Source organism: Motacilla alba, chromosome 12 (genome assembly GCF_015832195.1).
Source record: "Motacilla alba alba isolate MOTALB_02 chromosome 12, Motacilla_alba_V1.0_pri, whole genome shotgun sequence".
In the NCBI taxonomy this organism is placed as follows: domain Eukaryota; kingdom Metazoa; phylum Chordata; class Aves; order Passeriformes; family Motacillidae; genus Motacilla; species Motacilla alba.
In genome coordinates this window covers 2,529,149-2,553,815 of record NC_052027.1, presented here as the reverse complement: position 1 = coordinate 2,553,815, position 24,667 = coordinate 2,529,149, and positions in this window count along the sequence as shown.

The window sequence follows — 24,667 nt, the reverse complement described above, 5'->3', positions numbered from 1 at the left end:
CATCTGTTCATTATAACGAGCTTATATTTCTTGAGTGCTCGCCGTCATTTTAATTTCTGGTTAAGCCTGAGCAAAATGAAGGGAAACTAATTTCTGCTCACTCATGAAATTGTTTCCCCATGAGACAGATATTCTTCTAACCCCATTCTGCCTGCCACAGCCACTCTGAGGTTCATAAAACCACAATAAGTTTGGGTTGGAGGGACATTAAAGATCATCCAGTGCCATGGGCAGGGACAACTTCCACTATCCCAGGGTGCTCCCAGCCCTGTCCAGCCTGGCCTTGGGCACTGCCAGGGATCCAGGGGCAGCCCCAGCTGCTCTGGGCACCCTGTGCCAGGGCCTCACCACCCTCACAGGGAACAATTTTCTCCTAATTTCCCTTCTAAATCTACACTTTTTCAATAGACTTGCTCTGTTTAATTAGGAACAGTTACTGCCAAAGGTATCTCTAAAGTGATCTTCAAGGAATCCTCATTTTAATTATGCTGCTATTAGTAAATTCCTGATTTGCAGCCAAGCCTACTGTTCTCTGCTTGTAGAGATGAGTGGCAGAGTGGGGAGGATGAGAAGTGTCTTGGTCTCTGCTTTGGTGAAGGGCATGTCCTGGTTTCCCTGGAAAGCCCTGATTTCAAACCACCTGTAGAGCTGCAGCCACTGGAAATCCTGGAGTAAAACGAAGGTGGTGCTGGTGCTTCTGCTTGAACCTCACCAAAAGAGTGATAGCCATGAAGAAAGAACAGTGAATGTTGCACAGCAAAAGCATCAACAGCAAAAATCACTCTGCAAGTGCCGCTTGTCTCGTCACACCGAATTTAATTACTGTAAGGATTTAATTAGAATGTTTCTGTTATTCTACTATCTGTTTTTTCCACCTTTTTTTTTTTCTTTTTCCACTTGACTGATCGTTTTTTTGTTGCGCTGCTGTTCTCTTTATACTCTGAACCTCAAACAGCTCCGTGCCCTGGGGATGACAAATACTTTTAGGCTTGATTACTTGTAATGATGGATGCCTGCACTGCAGGCTGGGGTGGGCAGGGATCTCTCCCCGTGCCCGTTCTCCTGCTCTGCCAGCCAGGTTTCTTGCCTGGCAGCCTCACCTGCCTGATCCTTGAGCACTGAGATGTGATTAATTAATGGCTTGTTTTCTGGTGGTGACTTACACCATATATTTTGCACACCACGGCGATCTGGCAGGAGAGGAATAACTATCATTTCAGGAGAGACCCGAGTGCCATCTGTTTTTCCTGGCGCCAGCGTTCCTTGGGAAGTTACAAAGGTGGAGAACCAAGTATTTTCTCCTCCACTTTTCTCTAAATGGTTGTCAAAGAAGAAATGATAAGTTTTGAAACACTCTGCCGCCTCCTTTCCCTCTGAGGTGACACACACAGAGGTTACACCTACCTTTCCACAACATGATCTTATGTATTTTTTTCCTGTTGTCTGACAAAATCCATATGTTCCCGGCTCAGACCATCTGTCACTCTCAATTCTTCTGCACAAAAGCTTTTGATGTGTTTCTCCCCTGATTGATTTCTTTCTATAATTGCACGGGGGGGGCATTTGACAGAAGGAATTTTCATCCCTCACCACCCCAAAGCAATCTACAGGCACAGGTGTCCTCCATGACCAAAGGCTCCAGGAGTAAAGAGCTTTCAGCTCCCAAGCAGAGCAGAGTTGGGTTTTTCTAAGTTGGCTGTTCCTTTTTTTTCCTCCAAGAAATCAAAATACCCCTGGCAAACCAGCAGAGCAGAGAAAGAGTTGTTTGCTTTTCCAGGAGCAGTTCCCTACCAAAGTCAAGTCCAAGAGAATTCAGCAACTCCAGTTCTAACCACAACCATCAGGGTTTGGAAGCACCACATTCCATAGTGAACTAACAACATATATAATTTTTAATTATTTTCTCACTATTTGCTTTAGAAATGGAAGATCAGAGTGTGTTTCAAACAGGAATTAAATCAGACAGGTTTATTTGGCTTTGTACTGTGGCTGTTTGGAAATAACTTTTCCATGTTCCCCGTGTTTTCCAGTTTTCCTTTGAAGCTCATGGAATTGAAAAGAACATAATTATTTTTTTAAATTTTCCAAATACTATTTTTTCATTCAATACTAATAATCACACTATTTCTTTTTTTAAAAACAAATTGCAATATATTTGTTCCTACTTCTGTTAGCTTCAGGGCCTGTGGAAGTAAGAGAAATTCTTGCCTTTGAAAGTTCACCACCAAAAAAGAATTAATTCTGGCCCTAAATCTTTGGGTTGGACCTTCTAGCTCTGATTTATGGCAATAAAGAGTCTGCAACGCAAACCCAGCAGCCAAAAGAGAAACAACACGTGACTAATTAAGAACCTCTGAAGATGATGTTAGCAACCTGTCAGAATTTACAGCCCATTAATTTCAGTTATACAGTGGAACTAGGTATTGCCATGCTAATAACAAATGAAATCTCATAATTAGCATGATTTCAGTACAGGGGAACTTTAATATATCATACATGCTTCTATGTCTGCTTAGTTCTGTGTGACATTAACAGTCCAGGGGATAATTTATGATCTCCCCTACCAAAAGCAAAGCCGGGAATTGTTGAAAGTAAACTCATGACCTGAATTTGAAACAATCTGAATTATTTATTGGGAATAATGAAAGCAGTAATGAGAGGAGTTGATTGGTTCTTTACTATCAGGTGAATTTTCTTCAGTTTGTGTTCCCAAACTGAAGCTGGCTCAGTCTCTCTGACTCTGTTTTACTCCTCTTACTTCTAAAATACTCCAATTCCTGGTCATTTTAATGCAGGAGAATGGTGAATTCTCTCCATTTTTTACCCACAATATTGGTATTTTTAAGAGCTGCCTCACCCCTGTGAGAGCTGTGCTGTCCCTCTCCCCTTGGTTACTCCACACCCTCAGCTCTCACCCTCTAACACCAATTTCTGTTGTGGACAGACAAATTAAATCCTCATAATTAACATGATTTCCAGTTCTGCTTTATTTTCTTTTATGTTCATGTCCATTAAAACGAGGGGGAAAGGAATTAACAATATGCTTGGCTTTAGATGGGCCCTTTGGCCTTGCAGCTCTTGTTAGAGTTAATGGGATTTTAGTTCCTCTGAGGAGGGTCAAACAACAGCATCTACCCCGGCATTTAAACACATTAATTAGCAGAGACAGGTATTTCTTTTGGAAAGGCAAAGCTTTTTTCCTTCACCATTTGCCACATCTCAACATCTGCAGGCGTCCCACAGCAGTGTGGAGGGGAGGTGGGAGGAGAATTAAGGGTTAAAGGGGTTTGGTTGGGGACCCACAGTCCTGACTGTCCTAAACCAGGCAAACCCCACCCGTCCTTGAGGAAGGGTAAAGCAGCTTTCAGCTGAAAAGTTTCTGAGCTGCATCCATCAAAGATGGCTGTGGAAAGCCGTGCTTGGATTTCTGACCCGTTTGCATTCTCTTATCAGGGCCCAAGAGATGGCATCGATTTTGTTGTAGACAAAATGAGGAGTTTTTGACTTGTTAGTAAACAGCAAATTCTGCTGTTTTGTTTCACCCTGCCTTGACACAAAGAGATAGAGACAATGCCTCCACTTGATGGTTGTCCCAAAGATGGGAGTGATATCCTTGGTGCTGCAGGAGAATGAAGATAAAGAGATGAAGAGAAGCCAGTTTGTGTTTCAAACACCACCCAGGACTCACCAGAGGCTCCAGAAAGGTGACCTGCCCTGGGTCTGAGGGACAGAAACACCTGAGGGAATTGCCACTTGGGGAGAGAATGGTTTGGAAGGGGAGAATCACCATGGTGGGAGACTGAAAGGAAAAGGATGGTGCCAGATTTTGCTCTCAGACTGTTCTGTTATTTCAAATTTTCCATTTTCTGGTGCAGCTTGGCAATTACAGAATCATGGGGTCATTTAGGTTGGAAAAGCCCCCTGAGATCCTCAAGTCCTGCTGTTCTCCCAGCACTGCCAAACCCAGCAATGACAAAAGTTCTCACCCAGGTTTAGAAAGGCAACGAACACCTCGTGCCCCTGGTGACTCTGATGCTGCCCAATGTTAAGATAATGAAAATAAATAAATAAAACTCAGTGCTGCAGTGCCACCACTGCCATTTAGTGGCACAGCTACTGGATAATCAGATCTTCCTAAAACAGGAAAAAGAAGACTAAGCTGAAGCACAGAAATTTTAATTGTTAAATTAATTTTAACACATTTTAATGATTTTAAACAAACACGAATTACCAGTGCGTCACGTTTTAAGTACATCGCTCAAACCAGAAGAAAATTGGGTTTTTCTGACAGAATTTTCTAACACTTCAAACAGAAGGATGGCCTAGAGCATCCCACAGATCCTGTCGGGGCAGAGGTAAGGCCCTGGAGTGAATTATTAGAGCCAGGACATTATGTACTGTAAAAGTCACACCAGTTCCTGCTAAATTCCTGAAGGAGGGGGAAAGACTGCTACTGGGATTTGTTGGGCAGTTTTTGACATGAACCCTTGCCACAGCCTGAGCTTTTTTTTAATATCTCTAGGATCCCCCATGCAATAAAATCACAAGTCAGAAGCACCTTCAGGACCCTCTGAAACTCCCCGAAAAGACCTGACTGTAAAATTGGCTGGAAAACCAGAACAAAAAGAAGACCACATCTTTTAGACTCTGAATAGAAAGCAGCAACAAAGGGAAGCACATCTGGAGGCTGCTGATGGGTACTGAGAGACACCTTGTAGACAGGGAATGGAAATAAGGCCCCCAGTCTGAGCCCCAGACCTCGCCAAGCACAGAAACAGCAACAACAAGCATGGGAGAGCAGAGCATGAATCTGTTTTTCAGCAGTGAACAGAGAATTCTGTGGATTACAGCTGCTGCCCACCTCATTCTCATTTGACTTGTCCATTAGGCAGGGTGGAAAGATAATCTGTTTTTTCCCTTTTAAAGAACAAAGTGGAAAACTGCCCTCTCAGTGCTTTAAAGCCATTCTCTTTTGTTCAACCATGTCTTTACAGTCTTTTTATGCTGGGAATAACAATTATTGCTAAACTACACATTTAAAGAAACCCTTAGACTTCAGACAGACATGGTCATCAAAATTCAGAGTGAGTGGTCTTCTGAACTTCCAGCAAAAGTATTTTCTATTAAACCAAATTGCGCTGTTGGTCCCTTTGAACTGCCATTTCTGTGTTCACCACATGCAGAGGCACTCGGCGTCGGGGGAAACGTGTGAAACTGCCCAAAGATGGTGTCTGATTTTCCCATTATTTTTACTCACTAACATTTCACACATTGCTCCTGTGTGTTGCAGGCTGAGGGGTTTAAACACCTTGCAGAGGGTTTTATGGTGTTCTATGAACGCGGCGGTTACTTATTTAAGCTCTTTTAATTCCCCTTTCTGTAACTGGGACTGCAAATGAAAGGAGCTGCACTTCAGTATAAATCCCTGAATGTGCCTGGGATGCTGCTCCTTCCTTCCTTCCAGGCACTGATGCTCAGATTTCCCTCTGCTCCCATCAAGCTCCAGCCCAAGCTCTAATCAGACCATCCAGTGGATATTAAATGAGATCATTCAGCTTTACAGCTTAGACCTAATTAGACTGCTGGATCCTCAGAACATCCACATCGTGTTCTTTTCCTCTCTCAGAACTCCACAGAGGCTGAAGACCTACAAGACTCCAAAGCTTTATTCACTTCCTATAAAAATTGCATGGAGAAACTGTACACTTGGTGGTTTTGCTCACTGCTGTCCTAAAGAAGAAGGTCACTCCTTATGAAGAAAATGTATCAGAAGCTGTTGTTCAGGACACCCTGAAATGTCCTCCCAGAGGGAGATAGAAGGACAAGAAGAATTTTGCCACGAGATGACATTTTGGGAACATGGAGAATGATGGAATATAGCAAAAGCTTAAAAAAAAAAATCAATTTGTGTACAGAGAGTCTGTGCTTCAAGTAACATTCCAGTAATAATCATTACATAATGGTTCAACCAGACCAGCAAAACATCTACAAGGTTTGAAACTGCAAGCTCAGGAGAAAAAGATTTTACCCTCAAAGCGTTCACATTTCTCCCTTTCCAAGTCAGCAGGAAGAACAAGAACTAATTTATGTTTACAATCACTCAGTTTGATTAGAAAGTCATACTTCAACAGCTCTGAAGATGCATTTTCTGAACATCCTCTTTTCCATTCAATTAATTCCAAATGATATTTGCCCAGAAAATGTAGAGCATGTTTAACAGCAATGGAGATAATGCTAAAGCAAGCAATCCCTGCTTAAAACTCGGGCTCCCTCCTGTCAGCATCCTTGCAAGAACATTACACCTTGATTCCCTCATTAATATTGTTCTGCATTAGCCTAATGGAAGGCTCAGGGCTGTGTGAGGCAGCAGAACCCAGCACACAAACAGCATTTTCCATATGGCGCATTTCCAGTGACCTTCTCCATTTTCCTCACCATAAATCCCCATTTTTCTGGGCTGCAGTTGAGATTTTGCCACGTCCTAAAATGCTGAGCATCCCTGTCCCTGAATCTGAATCTTTTGGGATAGGGACAGGGCTGGGATTTAGGATGCTGATTCTATTTTTAGTTGCACCAAGTGGCTTTTTTTTGTGGGTAAATCACATCAAATGGGACATGACTGACACAAATGGAGGAGTCACAGCTAATGCTGAGAGAACAGTACGGATCTCTGTTTGCATCTGCTTCCCGGGCTGCTAAAATAGAGCAAATTCAACTTTATTAGCTTAAAAAATATAGGGAAAAAATGATGAAGTTCTGGATGAAGTTGCTGAGGCTGTGGCAATCACAGCAAATACAGGAGTCAGCATCTGACTGTGTCAGATGGGTCACACACTAAAAATATTTATTCTCTGTCTCTCTGACACAGTGTCAAAAATTAATGAGGCTGGGAGGGACCTCACCAGGTGATTTTGGGCCATTTTTCTGTGTTCTCCCCTGGATATTCAGTTGATCACGAGCCAAAATTTTAGGATTGTGGTTTGAGAAATGCTTGGGCTGGGCAGCAGCTTCCAGGAGCACATCCCAGCTGAGCTTTCCCTGCCGGAGAGCTCTCAGGGACAGCCCCGGGAGAGGGAGAAGCTGAGAAAACACTTCAGGAGGAGAACACGGAGAGCAAGAGGTGCCCGAAGCTGCTGAGAATGGTTCTGCCACCTCTCAGGAGTCAGAAGCCAAGCAGACAGCTCAGCTCCTGGAGTGGCTCTTAACACCTCTTCATTCCAGTGCTTCCCCTCAGAAAGGATTCCTCTACACCCTGCAGAGCATCGCTGCCTTGCCAACGTTCCCAGCGTTTAGCTAAAAATAGAGCATTGTAAAAAAAAACCCAAAAACCCCAAAACCCCATGATTTGAGCCAGAATATTTCCACTTTTTCCTGTAAAAGGGAATTTACTGCCCACGTGTGCAGCTTCCAAGTGTCCTGCAAGGCTGGGGGAACAAATCCTGGGAATAATTACCTGGCTCAATTGAGTGGAGATGGCCACCCCCACAAAGTTTGCAAGCCATGAAAATTTATGGTTTCATAATGGAGCGTGGGTTCGGTTTAATGGGTAAAATACAGCCCTGCAAGGGAAACAACTGGAAATTTCCATGGCTAACAAACTTTGCAGGTGTGGTGTTTCATGCTCAGCTGCCCCGTTTAATTATTTCCAGGTTGGTGGAGATCCCAGCAGAAGATGGTGAAACCAACCATCTTTGAAAATTAGGTTCTTTTGCTTTGACATTGCAAATGTGGCCAGCTGAAGTGGCCCTGTTGCAGGTAGAGTTGTGCTCCACCTGTGTGAAAGAGAAATCCCAGTAAAATTAAAATATTTTGCTTTGAGATTTTGGTGTGAATAGAAAATATGAATTTGTGAGACTGAGAAGGAGGGGGAAAGGACACTCAAATTGATGTTCAGCCCATTTTATATGATTACAGAATAGAAATCACTCTACCTGCTTCATCTTGTTAAGCATTGCTGCCTCTTTAATGTTGGTGAAATCTCTCCTTTTGATGTAGATCATGGGGCTTTAGCTCTGGATAAACCTCAAACACAAACCCAATATGCCATAAAATGGGATATATGTGAAGAAAGTGATTGATTCAACAGCCACCAGAATTAACAGAAACCTTTCCATTGGTTTGAATCCTTTTTGGACCAGATCTTCTTATTTTTGGGAGCAGGACCTTTTGTCCTCCTGCAGTGCAAACGTTTATCAGAGCAATTTTTCATCTCTGTGCTCCAGCAGGGACTGGTCTGGAGCCTGAACTTTGTCCCTGCTCTGCCAGCAGCACAAGCTGTGCCAACACCTTCAGTTTACAGATCCCTGTCAAGCTGTCAACCCAATCAGGAATTCAAAGCACCCCAGACCTTTTAAATGCTGCCAGTGTTCTGTCAGGAAATAAATTCAAATATGAGGAAGCTTTCAGAGTCAATGTCATTTCTTACAGTGAAAGGCCACGAGGAATTGTTAATTAGTGTATTCTATTATTTTTCATTTACCAAAATTATAAACCCAGCATCTTTTAAATTATGGATTCAGATTCCACTCAGACGGGAACACTTTTATCATGGTGAGTTTCCAGACCTTCAGATAACACTTGATAACAGGGCTGTTCCTTGTAGATTAAAAGGTTCACAAGCATTCTCCAGTGGGTCTTTAAATTAGAGGAGGGAATATTGGTACCTTACAAAGAAAAAAAATAAATGTATCAGGGGGTAAATGGGGTTGAGAGGAAATCCATAAAGCTCAAGATCAAGGTTCCTGCTGTGCAACTTTTGAACTGGTGTAACCAGAGACTACCAAAGGCTCTCCAGGGGATTCAGAACCTTTTGAAAGTGGCCAAAACCACCTGTTAACAGCAAAATTCCTTTGTCCTCCTTCCTTCCAGGAGGGGCTGAAAGCTGTGTAGATGTGGCACTTGGGGATGTGGCTTCCTGGTGCTCTTGGCAGTGCTGGAGGAACAACTGGACCCAAACAATTCCATGGTTTCCTCTCACTGCCAGAGCTGCAGGAATGTTTCTACCTTAATCCTACTCCAGCATTTCCTGGTGTGAAATCCTCCAGCCCAGCAGAGGAGGGCTCAGGCAGAGCTTCCACAAATGTTCCACACCCTTCTGGAGTGGCAGCTGCAGAGCAGACACCAAAGCCTCTCTGTGTTCTTCAAAGCTCACACAGAAACAAAACCACCAGAAAAAGCTTTCTATCGAAAAAGGACTGAAAAGCTTTCTGGGATCTTGACAGAGAAGGGACCCACATTTGGGAGGAACTGGGGTTGTGCCCTCACAGGACAATTTGAACCCCTGACGGTGAGATGCTCGTGCCTTATTTTATCAATCTGTGGTTTCCAGCACACTAATTTTTATAAAAATAAGGTGAATGCTGAGTTCTGGCACCAGGAGACCAGGACAGCTTCTAGAACACACTGCTCTAGGTGGACAATGAAGATTTGGATAATCTAAGCAAATTTTATTTAGTACAAATATCTTGAGCATGAAACCGAAGTCCTAACTTGAGTTTTACTTTGAGCTACTCTGCTCTTTCCCAGGTTAAAACCTTCTCTTACTTCCCTGGAGAACAATTCCACAGGGCCATGGTACAGGAAAGGAATTATTCTGTATTAGCATAAGGACAGACATTGCTTTAAATCCATCAAAACACTCAATTCTCCACAACTGTGTGAGATAAAATAAAGCCTCCTATTTATTTTTATTCCTTGAATCACAGGCCGGAAGTTTTCTTTCAGTTAAAGAATCCATTACCTCCCTCCTGCCTGTTCCTCCTGCTGGGCTGTGTTGCTTCTCTCTTACTGGGGGTTTTCTCCAGCATAAAAATAATGGCATTATTTACAAAAATGTAAACTTTTCATGGGAAATGCATTATTTGTAAAGCAGATTTTGCCTCAGCCATCAAACTAGCAGCAGGAAGAGTTCACTTGAGCTAGACACAATCATGTTTTCTTACTTGACAGAAACATTGTTTGAAAACATGCTTGGGTTTTTTGCTTGGTTTGGTGTTTATTTGTTTGCTTGGGGTTTTTTTGCCACAGATTAGTGGGAGTACTTTTATTTAAATACTAAAGTCAATAAGGGGCAGCTCCTACTTTCTGGAAACATTTCTCTTTCCACGTCTGCACTTCTCAGCTGTATTATTGCAATGAAATATCTAGGCACAATAATTTGAAAAAAGAAGCAGTAAACACTCAATGCAGTAATTAGAGAAGCAATCCTGTCCAAAATCTTTCCATTAGATTATTCCCTCTTTGTTGCTCAGCTTTATCCCACCCCTTCCTGCAAACACAGGCTGCTCATCTTCCTTTTAGACAGAACTTCAGAAAACTCAAGCTGCTTCATTTTAATAAATGCTTAATAAATAAAGCAGCCCACCAGAGCTTTCCCAGGATCTCAGGGTGTGTGACAAAGGAAGGCAGGATAACGACTGAACACAGCTGCCAAGAGCTAAACTGGATTTTGTAATAATTAGATTATTCACTTAGCTCCAAAAAAATATTTATTTTTGAACAGCTTTTCAGGATCCCAAAGTGTTGAAAAGTCAAAATCCCCAAAGTCAAGAAAAACTCTGACTGCTGCACGAGGAGGGTTTTCCCCTCCTTTAATAAATTAACTGTTTTCCACAAGAAATATCAAAACAAGACATGTTTGAGCTGAAAGCCAGCGACTGATTTGATCAGCTGTGCCTGAGGCAGGGAGCTGAGCTCAGTGATTTTATTGGTGGGGAATAATGTTGGAATATGATGTGATCAGCTGCAGCTCCCCTGAGTTACCCCAGTGTCCAACACATCCTGAGGAACGAGGCCCTGCAGAGCCTCGTTATTAATTAATCCATGGAAGTTGCCTTTCTGAATTCTGGGAATTCTGCACGGAATTCCCAACCTGAGGGTGGCTCTTGGTGCTGGTGGTGTTGGATGGAGCCTCCCTCTCTCTTCCCAATGGGATGAGGCACAAGGAATCAATCCTGGACTCATTTGGGATGTGCCACAGGCACCTCCAGCCAGGCTGGGGAGTGTATCCTAAATAAAATACCCAGCGGGATCCCCTATTCCCATTTTGTGGAGGTGCCTTTTGTGCCTCTTACGGTCTGCAGACAAAATCCCCAACTCAACTCAGGCCACAGAGAGCTGGACTTGATTGGGCTTGAGATTAAAACGGCAAATTGTGCTCCCCTTCTCGTGTTTGCAAATATATTTCAGAGCAGCTGAGTAGAAGGATAGGCAGGTGTGATATAATTGTGATTATTTCCTGTAATTATGGGGAGAGAGCACAAACGAAGCTATTCAACATCTTTTATTTAATGCCTTTGAAGACAAAGATTGTACTTCTGGTCCCTCTCTATTGCTACAGCATCTGGGCTTCAGAGGAGAAACCCTTAAAACAACACATTGTCTAATATTGTGTTTGTTTTTAATTTGGAGTCATCAAAGTCGTGATTTTTCTGTGTCCTTGATGCAAAAGTATGTGTTTAAATATATATATATATATACAGATATATGTATATATTCTTTGAAATCAACAGAACAGGAACGTCCCTGGAGTTCAGCCCCTTTGCCATCTCCACCAGCACAACTTTTTGGGCTGCTGGAATGAGTCTTTCCATGGATACTTTTCCAAATGAAGGAAGGAAATGCTGATTAAAATACTGCAACATTCCCTCTGCTGTAAGATCTCTTGTAATATCTGATGTTATAAAAGAATCACACAGTTGTCTGTAGTAAAACTTGTTCCATCTCAGTGAATTCCAATGAAAACACTTGGTTGAAAACGCAAAAAATTCCAAATTGAAAACGAGCGCGACGAATTGTCCCCAACCCTCTCAACTTCTGCGAGGTTTTGGCAAAAGCATCTTTGCTTTAGGATTCCAGCAGTGACATCAGAGCTGGGGAGAAGGTGCGGATTCCCTTTTAGCGAGATTAAAACGAGGGTTATTTACTTTAGATTAACGCTGTGAGTCACTGTCCTTGTTAGCGATTCAGGTTTGACTCGCCCGAGGTCACCCCAGGCCACCCCCCCAGCCCAGCCCCTATTTATGCAATAATTAATCTCGCAAGTGACAGCCCAGCCCAACAGGCTTACACTGAGATGACGTTTTCATTCGCTAAAATATTTTTTAAAGCAGGATTTATGCAGCCAGCATTTCAATATTCAGCTAAAAACACCATGAGACAGCAGCGGACGGGGTTCTGCACGGCCGGGTTTGGGGCCAGGCGCCATCCCAGGAGGTGTGCAGCAGAATTTGGGATGTCAGAGAGGCCAGGGAACTCTGTCCTGACCCCTCCACCGCAGGTGAACCTTTCAGAGCCATTCACCCTGAAACCGAAGGGAACTTGAGTCTGAACTGAGAACTAAGTGCTGAATTAGGCGGGACTTTGCTGCCTCACCTGTCCCTGTGCTGGAGACGGGATGGGATTTGGGGGGACAGGACACAATGGCAGGCTCGTCCCTTATCCAGCCCCTCTCCAGAAGTGCTTTTAGGGACAACAACAACGATTTTCATCTATTAAAACCTTTCAGAGCATCGCTCCGGCAACAAGCTCTGCGCACACCGCGGTCATCACCAGCGTCACAAAACTTCAGTCATAAAAAAACACCGAGAGCAACGTCAAAAAATAAAGAAAAAAAAAAAAAAAAGGCACATGGTGCTGTCTAGTATCATCTTTTCTAATTCAACCCCTCAATTATCGAAATATTGAACTATTCTACAGGACATACTAGAATACAGCTTTCCAGCTCCTTTCCCCCAGCGTTTAACTCTGTTGTAATGCAGATTCTGGCTGTAAAGCACCTTCCCCATCCCCAAAAGATTCGCACTTCATCAGCCACTTAAACACCTCCCATGGCAGGGGAAATAGAGCCAGAAAAGCAACCCCAAATCTCACAGCCCGCCTCTCCAACAGATTTCCACACAAATAAACCCAGGGGCATCGGCACGAGTGGAGCCCAGGTGATTTGGGAGCCTCGCCGCCTCTTTAAATACATTTTCATATAAAATCCTCGCGAAACAAAACGCCGATTTGTTTTTAACCTCCTCGGCTGAATAGATTAGAGGGGGCAGATGCATTATTGATTTAATCACGGCCACGAGAATAAAAGCGCCTCGTATCTCGCTCCATTGGGATTTTATATTGCAATATTCAGCCGCACTTGGCCATCTCGGGATAAAAACACATTTGCCACAAGCAAAGGTCACTTCCACCGAACCTGGCGGAGTAATTACAGCCTGCGGAATACCAAATGTTCCTTAGGGATGCTTCACTTGAGGAAAAGCTGAATTAGCTGGGAAATCCCAGCAGCAAACCCGGGCTGGCTCTTGGGGGCGATGCCTTTGAGCAGGACGGGTCCAGGATGGGAAATGAGACAGCTCCAGCTGGGAACTTTGCTGTAAACCAAATTAAAAGTGCAGACCAAAGGGCTTCGATGCATTTTTGAGCGTGTATTACCTTTTTTTTTTTTTTTTTCCATGCCCGGCAGCTCACGAGTACCCACGCTGATCTTCCTGGGGTCATTTTTCTTTAAATAAAGTTCTTCAGCATCCACCGCCTGATTCCTGTGCTACAACTTCCCGAGGAAAAGGAAAAAAAAATCCCAAACCAAACCAAAACATAAACAAACAAACAAACAAACAAAAAAACCCCATAAAACAAGCAAGCAAACGAACAAAAAAAAACTTGGAACATTTAAACTCAGCAATGGGAAAGGAACTGGAAGAGGAGCGCACCCATCACCGCATCATCAGGATGGGCTTTCCCGGGGGGAAATGAGGGAGAGAGGAAAGAAAAAACCCTCTTAAAGTTCCCTGGGCAGCTTTAGGCCAATCCTCTCGCTTAATTATGGGAGTGTCAACCTAATGGTGTTAATTCATGTTTGCCCCTTTTTAATCGATATCTGCAATAAAGCTGATAAGGAAGGCGAAAGTTTTCCTTGAGGGATTTTACGATTACTGATCATTAAAATCGGGGATGGGTGAGGGGTTGTCAGCAGTCCATGGGCATCCAGGACTCCTATAGCCGAGCATTACATTGGGAATTTGGTTTTTCCCCACCACGATGTGAGCAATTAATGAGAATTAATTGTGATTACCGACAAAATTGCCCCCGGAGTGAGGCGCTGAGCCTCCTGTCCCCGCTCAGGGAGCAGGCAGGGCAGGCTGTCCCCTCCCTGGTGTTGATCAGACCTTGCTGAGGATGGTTCGCAGGACATGTTTGTTCAACAAACACCTCTCAAGTGCTGCCCTTCAGAGAACGATCAGTCCAGGCTCTAATCCCTGCGCTGGGTGTGACACACACACAAACCTCGCCAGCTGGCGGCAGAGATGGGTTCATCCAAAATCCCTGCAGGACTTGCTGCCCACAGTAAAATTCTGAGCTCTCGGTATTGTGGAGTGCAGGTATTCTGTCTGAGCAAAAGGACTATTTATTGTTTATGACGAGTTATTACAATGGCCATGAATTCTATTAACAGATGTGCCTTTTAATTCTCCGAGCCCCTAAAAAATTGTTTAGTCACTGAGTTTCAGTTCTGACCCCTCCCAATGCTCAAACTTCATTTTGTTCTAGAATCACAGAATGGTTTGGGTTGGGAGGGACCTTAAATCCCACCAGTGCCACCCCTGCCATGGCAGGGACACCTTCCCCTGTCCCAGGCTGCTCCAGCCCCAGTGTCCAGCCTGGCCTTGGCACTGCCAGGGATCCAGGGGCACACTGTGCCAGGGCCTGCCACCCTCTGAGTAAAGATTTTCTGCCCAAAATCTGATTTAAATCCTCCCTCTATCACTTTAAAATCATTGCCCTTGTCCTTTCACTATATCACTTTATAATATAATAAATATATATATGTACATGTAGATTTATTATATTATTATTACTACATATGTAATTATAATAATAATAATAAAGTAATATATATAAAACAATATAGATCCATTTAAAATTTATTCTATTGAAAATAGAATCATATCTCTCCTACATATGTAATAATATTATGTATGTATATGTATGTAATAATAGTATAATAATATTATATGTGTATTTATTTGATCATTATATCTGTAGTAATAATAATACAGTAATATATAAAATGAGAGATCCATTTTAAATTTATTCTATTTAAAATAATATCTTTCCTATATATGTAATAGTAATAATAATATATATGGAATAGTAATAATAATAATAATAATATAGTAATATCTATAAAACAAGGGAGATCCATTTAAAATTTATTCTATTGAAAATAGAATAATATCTCTCCTATCTATGTAATAGTAATAATATTATGTATGTATATGTATGTATGTAATAATATTATAATACTACTATATGTATATTTATTTTATCATTATATCTGTAATAAAAATAATATAGGAATATATAAAACAAGATAGATCCATTTTTAATTTATTCTATTAAACATAGAATAATATCTTTGCTATATATGTAATAGTAATAATAATATATATGGAATAATAATAATATAGTATTATCTATAAAACAAGAGAGATCAATTATTAATTTATTCTATTAAAGATAGAATAATATCTTTGCTATATATGTAATAGTAATAATAATATATATGGAATAATAATATAGTAATATCTATAAAACAAGATAGATCCATTTTCAATTAAAGAAATTAAGACCCTTCAGCTGCTCATCGCCACGAAGTCTCCTGAGGCCAGATTGTCACCTCCCAAATCCAAGTGGCTCTGCGGGTGGGGTTTCACCTCTGCAGGCTCACCTGGAGGGCAAAATGCTGCCCGAGGGTGCTTTTATCTCCCCGGAGCAGGCGCTTCTCTTTATCTCTGTTTGTGCAGCATCCAGCAGCCAGGACATTCCCGAGCAGGACCTTGAAATGCAGCAGAGATGTCCCAGCTGGAGGGCAGGGTGGGAGGAAGGAGAACACACACTCAAACAGTGATTTTTTGGGGGGTTTTAAGTGAAGGGATATGTGTGAAAAGCAGTTGGTGTAAAGGAAAAGGGGAATTGTGCAGCATAGAATTGTGCATTGCTTTGTGTACGTAAAAATAATGAATTTTAATAGCAAAAACGGTGAGTGTAAAACCCAATAAAAGTATGAAACTCTGAACATTTTGTGCTATGACTGTATAAAAAACTCATTTTTGTAACACCAACATCAGGGCTCATTCCTACAGATGATTCCCACAAAGGAAGGTTTAGTGATGCAGCATCTCACTGGGAGCCAGCAAATTGCTCAAGAGCCCTGACCTTGCTGCCAGCAGCACCTCTGGAAAGGAGGAGCCTGAATTTCCCTTCCAAAAGCTCCCTGCTCTTCACCTGCTGCTCCATTAAGTGATCAGGTTCAGGTAATATCCTAAAGTGCTTCATTTAGCAGGCTCATGGCATATTAATTAAGACTTGTGGTGAGTTTTTCCCCCTTTGAAGAGCCTGAGTTGTGAGACGGGTGAATTAAATCCGTGAAACTCAAATTTCCCTGAGCTTTTCCCTCCAGCTGCCAGCCTGGTGTGCCACCAAACCCTTGGTGACAGCTCCTGCCCCTCTGACTGAGCATCGTGGGGTGCTCAGCCTGCAGGGGCAGCTCTTGGAGAGCTGGGGGGGGTTTATGAGCCATGGGAATGCAGCTTCCAGCTTTGGGAAGGGCTGCAGAGGAGTGGAGAATCCACTGCCCATGGCAGGGTAACCACAGCCTTGGACAGAGCTCTTGCTGCCACAGCCAGAAATTCAGATTATCCAACTGCTCCCCAGCACTGCGGTGACACTGGCAATGGGCAGGAGGCACAGAGCTGGCTCAGGAGGCAGGACCCAGATGGTCCCTGCTGCTCTGCTCAGCAAATCCCTGGGTTTTTGTTTTTTTTTTTTTTTCATTTCAGGGGTTGACAAATCCAGGTCTGTGTGTACTCCACCCCCTGCACCACAGCAGCAAAGGATGGGGGCTGGAAAACACAGCCAGCAACATCACAAAGCTCATTTTGGGGTTGATTTGGGTTTGGGGTTTGCTTGTTGTGGTTTTCTTTCTTGGAAAAGCTCACTTGTTTAGTTGTACTACATGAATAATGTATGAGTGCCACAAAGTAGGCAGGCAATATTCAAATCTCTGAGTCTGCTGCAAATTTGGGCACCAGTGGAAGGTTGGGAATGGCTTGGCCAGGGCCTCTGGCTCTTGGAAGCCCTCAGAGCTACAGCTCAGTTTGGATCTAAGAGTCCTCTAAATACTTCACTGGAGGAGGCAAAGCAGGGATGCGTAAAACAAATGGAGTCCTTACAGATATTTCAGTCTGTGATTGAATTTTTGAGTTTCTCAGTCCCTGGAGTGGTGAGTGAGAGGGCAGGAGCAGCAAATCCACCTGGATGTGCTCTGCTGTGTCTGGAGCTGCTTTTCCAGGAAGGGATGAGCAGATCAGGGAGCCCCAGATCTCAGTCACAGACTGCCTCGGCAGATCAGAAGTTAAAAACATCCCAAAGTGAGAATCTGCAGTTCAAGGAGCAGGTAAAAATCCTGAATGAATGGCAACGCTGAATTCCATAGGTTAAAGGTGGTGGATTTGTGCACAGAGCTCCAAGCCAAGCTGATCCCTTGGAAACATTGCTAACAGAGCTCTTGGTACAAAAATCCCAACTCCTCGAAGAGGAATTGTGCCAGCAAATTTCCCAAGGTACAATTCCTATCGCAGGAGCTGGGATTTTTCTACCAAGAGCTCTGTTAGCAATGTTTCCAAGGTATCAGAGTTTGTCCCTGCTGTGTTTGTAGCTCTGTGTGCAAATCCTGTACCCATGGTGAGGGGATCCCAGGCTCCCCATCCTGATTAATTACCTGATCAATTACCCCACCCTGGAGAGGTCAGTGATGAGCTTCTGGGGAGCTGACAGTTCATCCATTTCCTTGGTCCCAAGCACTCTTACCCAGCCTGGGACACCAAATTAATCTGCACAAACCATCCCCTCTTATGGCCACAATTCCATGACCCTAAGAAAGAGAACCCTGATAAAAAGCAGTTAATCCTCCAGCCTTTCCCCTCCCGAGGCCTCTCCCAGACAATTCCAGCACCATCCTTACTAATCCTGTGTCCCTCTGCTGGGAAATGTCTTCACTTCCATGTCAGCGCTTCCACAAGGAGTGATAGAATGTCAGGATTTTCCTCCTTGCCCTCCATGGGAGGAAGCCCTAAATAAATGTGGCAAAGAATTCCCTTCTCTCGTTTTCTTCTTGTCCGCTTTATGGCCTCCGTGAGAATTGCTGCCTGCTACATGGAAAAATGAAAAATTTTACAAAAAAGAAAAAAAGAGGCAGGATCCCCACTGTGTGTCCTTGTAGTCATTCTTTGGAATGTGTTTCTCTGGAGTAAAATCGGGGTTTGAGCTCAGAGTGGCAGCAAGAGCATCTCTCTGTGGTGGACTGAGGTGCTGGATGCTGTTGTGACAAAAAGGATCAGGTGAAATGAGACTTTTGGGGTTACTTACAACCTCCCTTTTGGCCTCCAGAGCTGCAAATTAAAAATATTTTAATTTTGGAGTGGTGCAGTGCCCACACTCTGGGGATGTGGCTGAGCCTCTCCTGCCTCACAGTTACAGAATTAATTGAGTTCCCTAAATTGTCCCAATGGGTTCAAGGCAGAGCTGGGTTTGTATCTGCCCTCTGCCCTCCAGCTTTGGCTTTAAGTCACCCACATTGTCCCCAGGACAGATTTAGAGGGACACACACCCATGGGCAGGGGGGTTTAAATACACTTGTCCCTGCAAGGTGATTTTAAATAAAACTGCTAAAAACACAGTTTTATTAATTTAAAAAAAACAAACCAGAATAATTCCTTAGACAGGAATACTTAATGGGAAGGAAACAATGAGTCAAACATGTTTTAATATAATTTTGAGGGAATTGGGGGATGTAAAAGGGAGGGAATAAATAAAAAGAGTTGTAGACTCCTTACAGAATATCCAGCAGCTCCCTTGCAGTGTCCCCTTGCTTCCACTGAAGGGTTCAAATGAAATGCAATGCTTTTCTGCTCCCTGGGTACGTGGTGATTGATCAGAACAATTCCTCCTGTATGAACAGAATCCTCTGGATAAACTCACTTCAGACACTGAGGGCTATGAATGTGCTACACACCAAACATTCATGTTTCACTTGGATTATTTAAACTCATATTCACCAGGGTCTAAAAACACTTGTCTGAAAGCAAAGAAAGTGGTTAAAAATTAAATGCATTTCCGAGACAGTCCTGTCTAGGTATGTTTTAGTGAGAGGAGAACATTGCAATACACAATACGTGAGAAATTGAGTAAAATAAGGCAGGAAGAAAGTGATAAAGCACAAAAAATGCCAGTGCACATCCATCTACAAGTGTGGTTGCATCCAAGGAATGTCTGGGTCATGCAAAAATCCAGGTGTTGCTCTGTGTTAATCATGTTCTCTTCCCCAAAAGGGAGCAGTACCTGGAATTTCACCCATGGGCCATTCTCCCTCTGTGCATTTCATGAGATCGAGTCAGGTCAGACCTGCCATCCCCAAATAATCATGTTACCAGTTGTACATGTATTTATGTCTTCATTTAAAATGGATTCTCTGACCCTTCAGTATTTTGGAGCCCTCAGCGGCTCCAGGCAGGAGCAGGGACTGGGCAGGGCTGGAGTTCAGTCACAACCAGGAGGATGGAGCTGAACCCTGCCCCAGGAGAGGAATTCTCCTGCCTTTAATCTGAATTGGGATCTGGACTCTCTTGAGGTTGCTCAGCTCTTTATCCATATTGAAATTCACACTTATTTTATTTCATTATGATGATTTCCCTTTCCGAGGAGATTGGTGCAGACTAGGGATGGGAAGAGTGGCAGGAAAGCTGTGTCAGCACAGGCGGAGGAGAGGGCATCTCAATTCCCAGCTGCTTTTAGCCAGAGGTTTCCCATCTTCCTTTCCTTCCCCAAATCCCCAATTAGCATATTCATTAACCGTGAGGTGCTGACTGCAGTGCTCCCGTGCTGGGCCAGAAATCGGGGAGCTGCAGCTCAGCTGAGCTTGGATTAGGCTGTAAATTAAAACCTCGGGCCACTCTCTGAAAAATTCCTGGAGGCTCAACTCTCTCTGAGCAGATTTGCTGTTATTTTGTGTTGTGGGTGTGCCTGAGATCCCGTGGCCCCGGAGTTGATGGGGAGAACGTGGCACCTCTCTTCTTCCAATAAACCTGCAGCCTGAACCAGCCAGGGCCATCCTGCCGCTCTCCTGGGGCAGATCAGGGAGTGGAAGGTGATTTGGGGAGGATCAGGCTGGAAAATGGGATTCCCAAGCCAGGGAGAGCCACACCTGCCGAGCTCCAGGCAGAGCTCCTTCAGCTGGGCCTTCTGCTCTGCTTGTTCATTTCGGGATGCGTGAAGAGCTCCTGGACCTTTTGGTCCTTGTGGCACCAAAACACTGGAGAAGAAACCAGAATAATGGAGCAGAATAAGCACAGAAAAATCCCAGATCTCAGGGATCCCTCTGGTCTGGGATGGCATGAAGGGAATGGAATAATGTGACAGCCACTCTGAGGATGTCCCCCTGGGATTATGCATCTCCTCTTAAACATGGGAGAAGGGAGATGTGCTGGCTCAGAGCTGGGATAACTTTTCCCCAGGGATATAAAATGAGGAGTGGCACAGCAGCAAACCCATCCCTGCTCCCTCCAGGGTGTTATCCCAACTGGAGACCACCACATCCCCCTGGAAGAGCTCCTAGCTCAGCCTTGCCCTTGAGATGAAGGTTCAGCCTCCCTGCAGGACATGGCCTGGCAGAATTAATGGGTGATGAGATGTTTGAGTGTTTGATGAGATGATTCATTTGCTGGTTTGCCGACAAACGAGCCCGGCCAAACGCAGTGGCTTTGTGAGGAATCATAACCTAATTAATCCCATTTGAAAATAGAGCAGAGCAATTTGAAATCACACTCATTGCCTCTGTAAACACTGACCACAATTAACAGGGCATTCTGCACAGTTATGGATAAATGGGGAGATATCCAGGCAGTTGTGGTGCTCAGCAACTTCATCTTTCCAGTGATCCTGAATTAGTGCCCTTTGGAGAACCGCTGGAGAAATTCAAATTAGGAAATAATCAAGAGCCTCGCTAATGTGTACATATGGTAATATGGAATGTGTTACACAATTAAGTCAATGTTAGCTCAAGGAAAACCTTTGGAAATCATTCACTGCTCGTGCAGTGCCAGACTGTGGGACCTCACAGCCCCACATCCCACCCTGGACCTTCACGGCACAAAATTCATTTGGATTTACACAACTTCCTGCTTGATATGAAGGGGGAAGCTTCATTTTTCTTAATTTCCTAATTTTTAAATTTTTTTTTTTAGCCCAAATCAGGTATAAATCCCAGCTCTCAGCTGGATATCCACATAAAAGCTGGCTAGAACCCTGGTAGCATGTGGAGGGGAAGCCAGGACCCTGAGTGCAGGTCCTCAGCGTCCCCCAGGTGGGGAGAGGTGGCAGAGGGACACCAGGGATGGGCTGTGCATTTCTCAGGTTTCCGTCAGCCCTTCTGACAGCCTGAGAGTGGAAAATACAGATTTTGGGGCAGAAAAAGCCATTTTGCAGGAAGGTTGAAAACAAACTCAGAGCGAGACAGTGCCATACTACAGCGATCTTCCCCTGGGCCACAGGCAAATGTTCTGTCTAATCTTCAAATTTTTCTGACTGATTTGAAAAATAAGTTTCATTCCAGAGCTGTGCTTTTTTTTTTTTTTTTTTTTTTCCCTCTATTTCAGCTGCAGAGATTTTGTGATTTGTACTAACCTTGAAGATACAAAACAAAATATGTGCTAATGATATTCCTCTCTCCCAGCTGGTGTTGGCAACTCTTTTACTGCTCCACAGGACAAGTGCAAGTACAAATGCAAATACCAGAACCTTGTTGAGAGCAGAGTGTCCCACATTTCAGTGGAACCATTGGAACTACAAGACATGTAATAAAACAGTTTCTGCTCTGAATGAATAATTGAGCTGCTTCTGTGGGGAGGCCTCTAAAGAGCCATGTGGCAGAATGTTTTTTAAGGCACTTATGAAAGCCATCCCACCTGGAAACCATCCCACACACAGAGCCCACGTTGCTCTTCCTCTCAGCTTGCTTTAATTGCTCCTTCCATGGCTGTACCTCGGCTGAATGGGGAGGATATTCAGCAGGAGATACGAAGAGCTGTAATTATTTTTAAGGTAGAGCAAGATTCCAAAATCAGAAAGCTCCGTGGAAGTCGGTGGGCAGATTTTTTTGTTTGAGAATTCCGTTCATATAGCAAAATTCCTTATGAGGAGATCAAAAAGAATCTCAGAACACTTTGATGCTTGGACCTTGAATTAAGTGATGGAGCTCTTTAAAAGCTCACTGCCACACCCCTCACCTCACCATCCCAAAATATTCCTCCTTAGGCAGGAAATATCCCTCAACCATCTGCTCCAAGTCACAGAAACCACAGCAGAGAGAGGAATTTTTACATCCAGAAAACATTTTTAAATTAAAAAATAAAAAAATCAGTCTTCCTCCTTGGGATATAATAGAGAAGAAACCCATCAGCAGCAAGCACCATTAATATTACTAATGCTAGTAAAAAAGTAATAATAATAATAATAATAATGGTATTTTTGAGAGTATTTGTGACATATCAACGTTTCCCAGTGTGAGAGGTTTGTCAGGAAAATCCAACCAGCTGGAAATTCAGTTTCCTGACAGGGGCTGAATACCCCTCAGAGGTGCACTGGCAGCCTGACTCACACAGGGTGTAATTCCCATTCCAGGGTGTAAACTGGGACTAAGGACTGGCCTCCTTAACTCTGAGTATTATTTATGCCAAAGTTAGAGTTAGAGGGAAGATATAAAAGCCTCCAAAGGTTTTCCTTCCTGAAATGCAGGCACTCAGGTGGAGAGGGATGTTTCACTGTATCCTTGGAGGATCCGTTTGCTGCCAAGGACTACCAGGGAAACCAGAGCAATCAGGTCAGGAGGACAAATTCCACTCTTTTTCCTGGATAATATTCCCTAGAATAAGTCCCACCCACAGCAGGCAGTGCTGCTTTTCAATCCCAGCAAGGCAGATGTTTGCTTTACAGGGACAAAATGATGGCAGTGCCAGACTCCTGCTCTCAGGGAGCTCCAGATGAGTGTACACAACGTGCTTTGGATTCCCACATTTCCTTCAGCTCATTCATTGCTTTATTACTCAATGCCTGATTAGCAATCCTCATGCTTAATTGCCCTCTAGCTTGTATGACTTGTAAACTCTCTGGTTAACACCACTTTTCCCTTCTCAGAGTAACACAGTGACATGATCTGACATCAGTGATTTACCTCATCATTATCTCTTTTTTGTTTGTGGAGAAAAGGCTGCAGAGAGCAGACCCAAAATCTTCCTTTTTTTGCTAAGGCAAGCAGTGCAGAACAGAGCTTAAGGAAGAGCCAGGATATATAAAGAATCAGGATATAACATTGATGTGTTGCAGGGAACCTTCTTCTATTATAGCACACACAAAGTTTCAAGAGATTTCAGCACTGGAAACTGAAAAAAAAACGGTTTTAGGAAGTGAACAGTTTCATTCTGGGTGGCAAAAGTTTTGCAGCAGCTATTTGAAACAAAAAGGGATTCTATTAATGCACAGGAATTCAGCCCATCCATTAGAGCTTTTCCTAAAGTTTACTGCTGATTTTTGGTATTTTCTCTTTGGTTTGCTCTTTTGGAATGAGCAAAGCTTGAGGTCATTTGCAGCCAAGTGCACCTGGATTTTTTCCATCCACCCAGACCTCTTTTACCCCTTTGGATTTTCTGCAGCCTGTGCTGTGATTCCATTTATTAGGGAGCACCAATTTAATTCCCAGCAGCAGCAGCAGACTTTGCAGGTAGATGCTTCAGAGAGGCCGCATGCTGAGTGTGGTGCTGCTCAATGTGAGTAGTGAGACCAGGATTTGGGCTGCACTGGTACAGAAATCAGCCATTCTGCTGACCCTGGAGCAGCTTCATAATTCAATTACACAAGAGAAAATGATCTGCAGCTGCAGAAACGTGTTCTGCAAAGTCTACATTAAAAATAAACAACAAACAACTCAATAAAAATGAAAAAAAAAAACCCAAAAAAATAGAAGCCCTTACACAGCAGCACGAGAACAGCCTCTCCCTCTTAACAAGCATTTTGTGCAGGATCCTTTCCTCCAGCACTGACACAAAAACAATAAAGATCTCATGGCTGGTTAATAGTTCTGCCTTCAGGGGGGTGGAAACAGAATCACCCAGACAAGAACGAGCCTTATGGCGAGCTCCTCTCGGGCTCATGGACTGCACAGATTGAAGTGGCTTTTGCCCTGAAATATTTCCTAAAGTGTTTCCATAAAGAGTTGTCAGATCAGCTCTGTGCCCCATCTTTTAGAGGCAAACAGAGTCTACCAAACGCTGCCCCAGCACTAAAGCTGTGCCCAGGATGCTCAGAGCCCTCTGCCCCTGCATCCATCTCCTGCATCCTTTTTTTATTTCCCCACCTCCCCAGAACTTGAGGGGCCCCTCTGTAGCACCTCTGCTCATTGCCACTGCCCCTCTCTGTGCCTGAAGCTGGGTGCAGGGGTCTGTGTTCTCATCAGAGCAGAATTTAATTGGATATTAGCTGATTAAATATCTCCCAAGTTGGCTGGAGAAAACCCAGCTCTTCCTGAGCTCCCAGCTGATGGTGCTCCCAGCTGATGGGC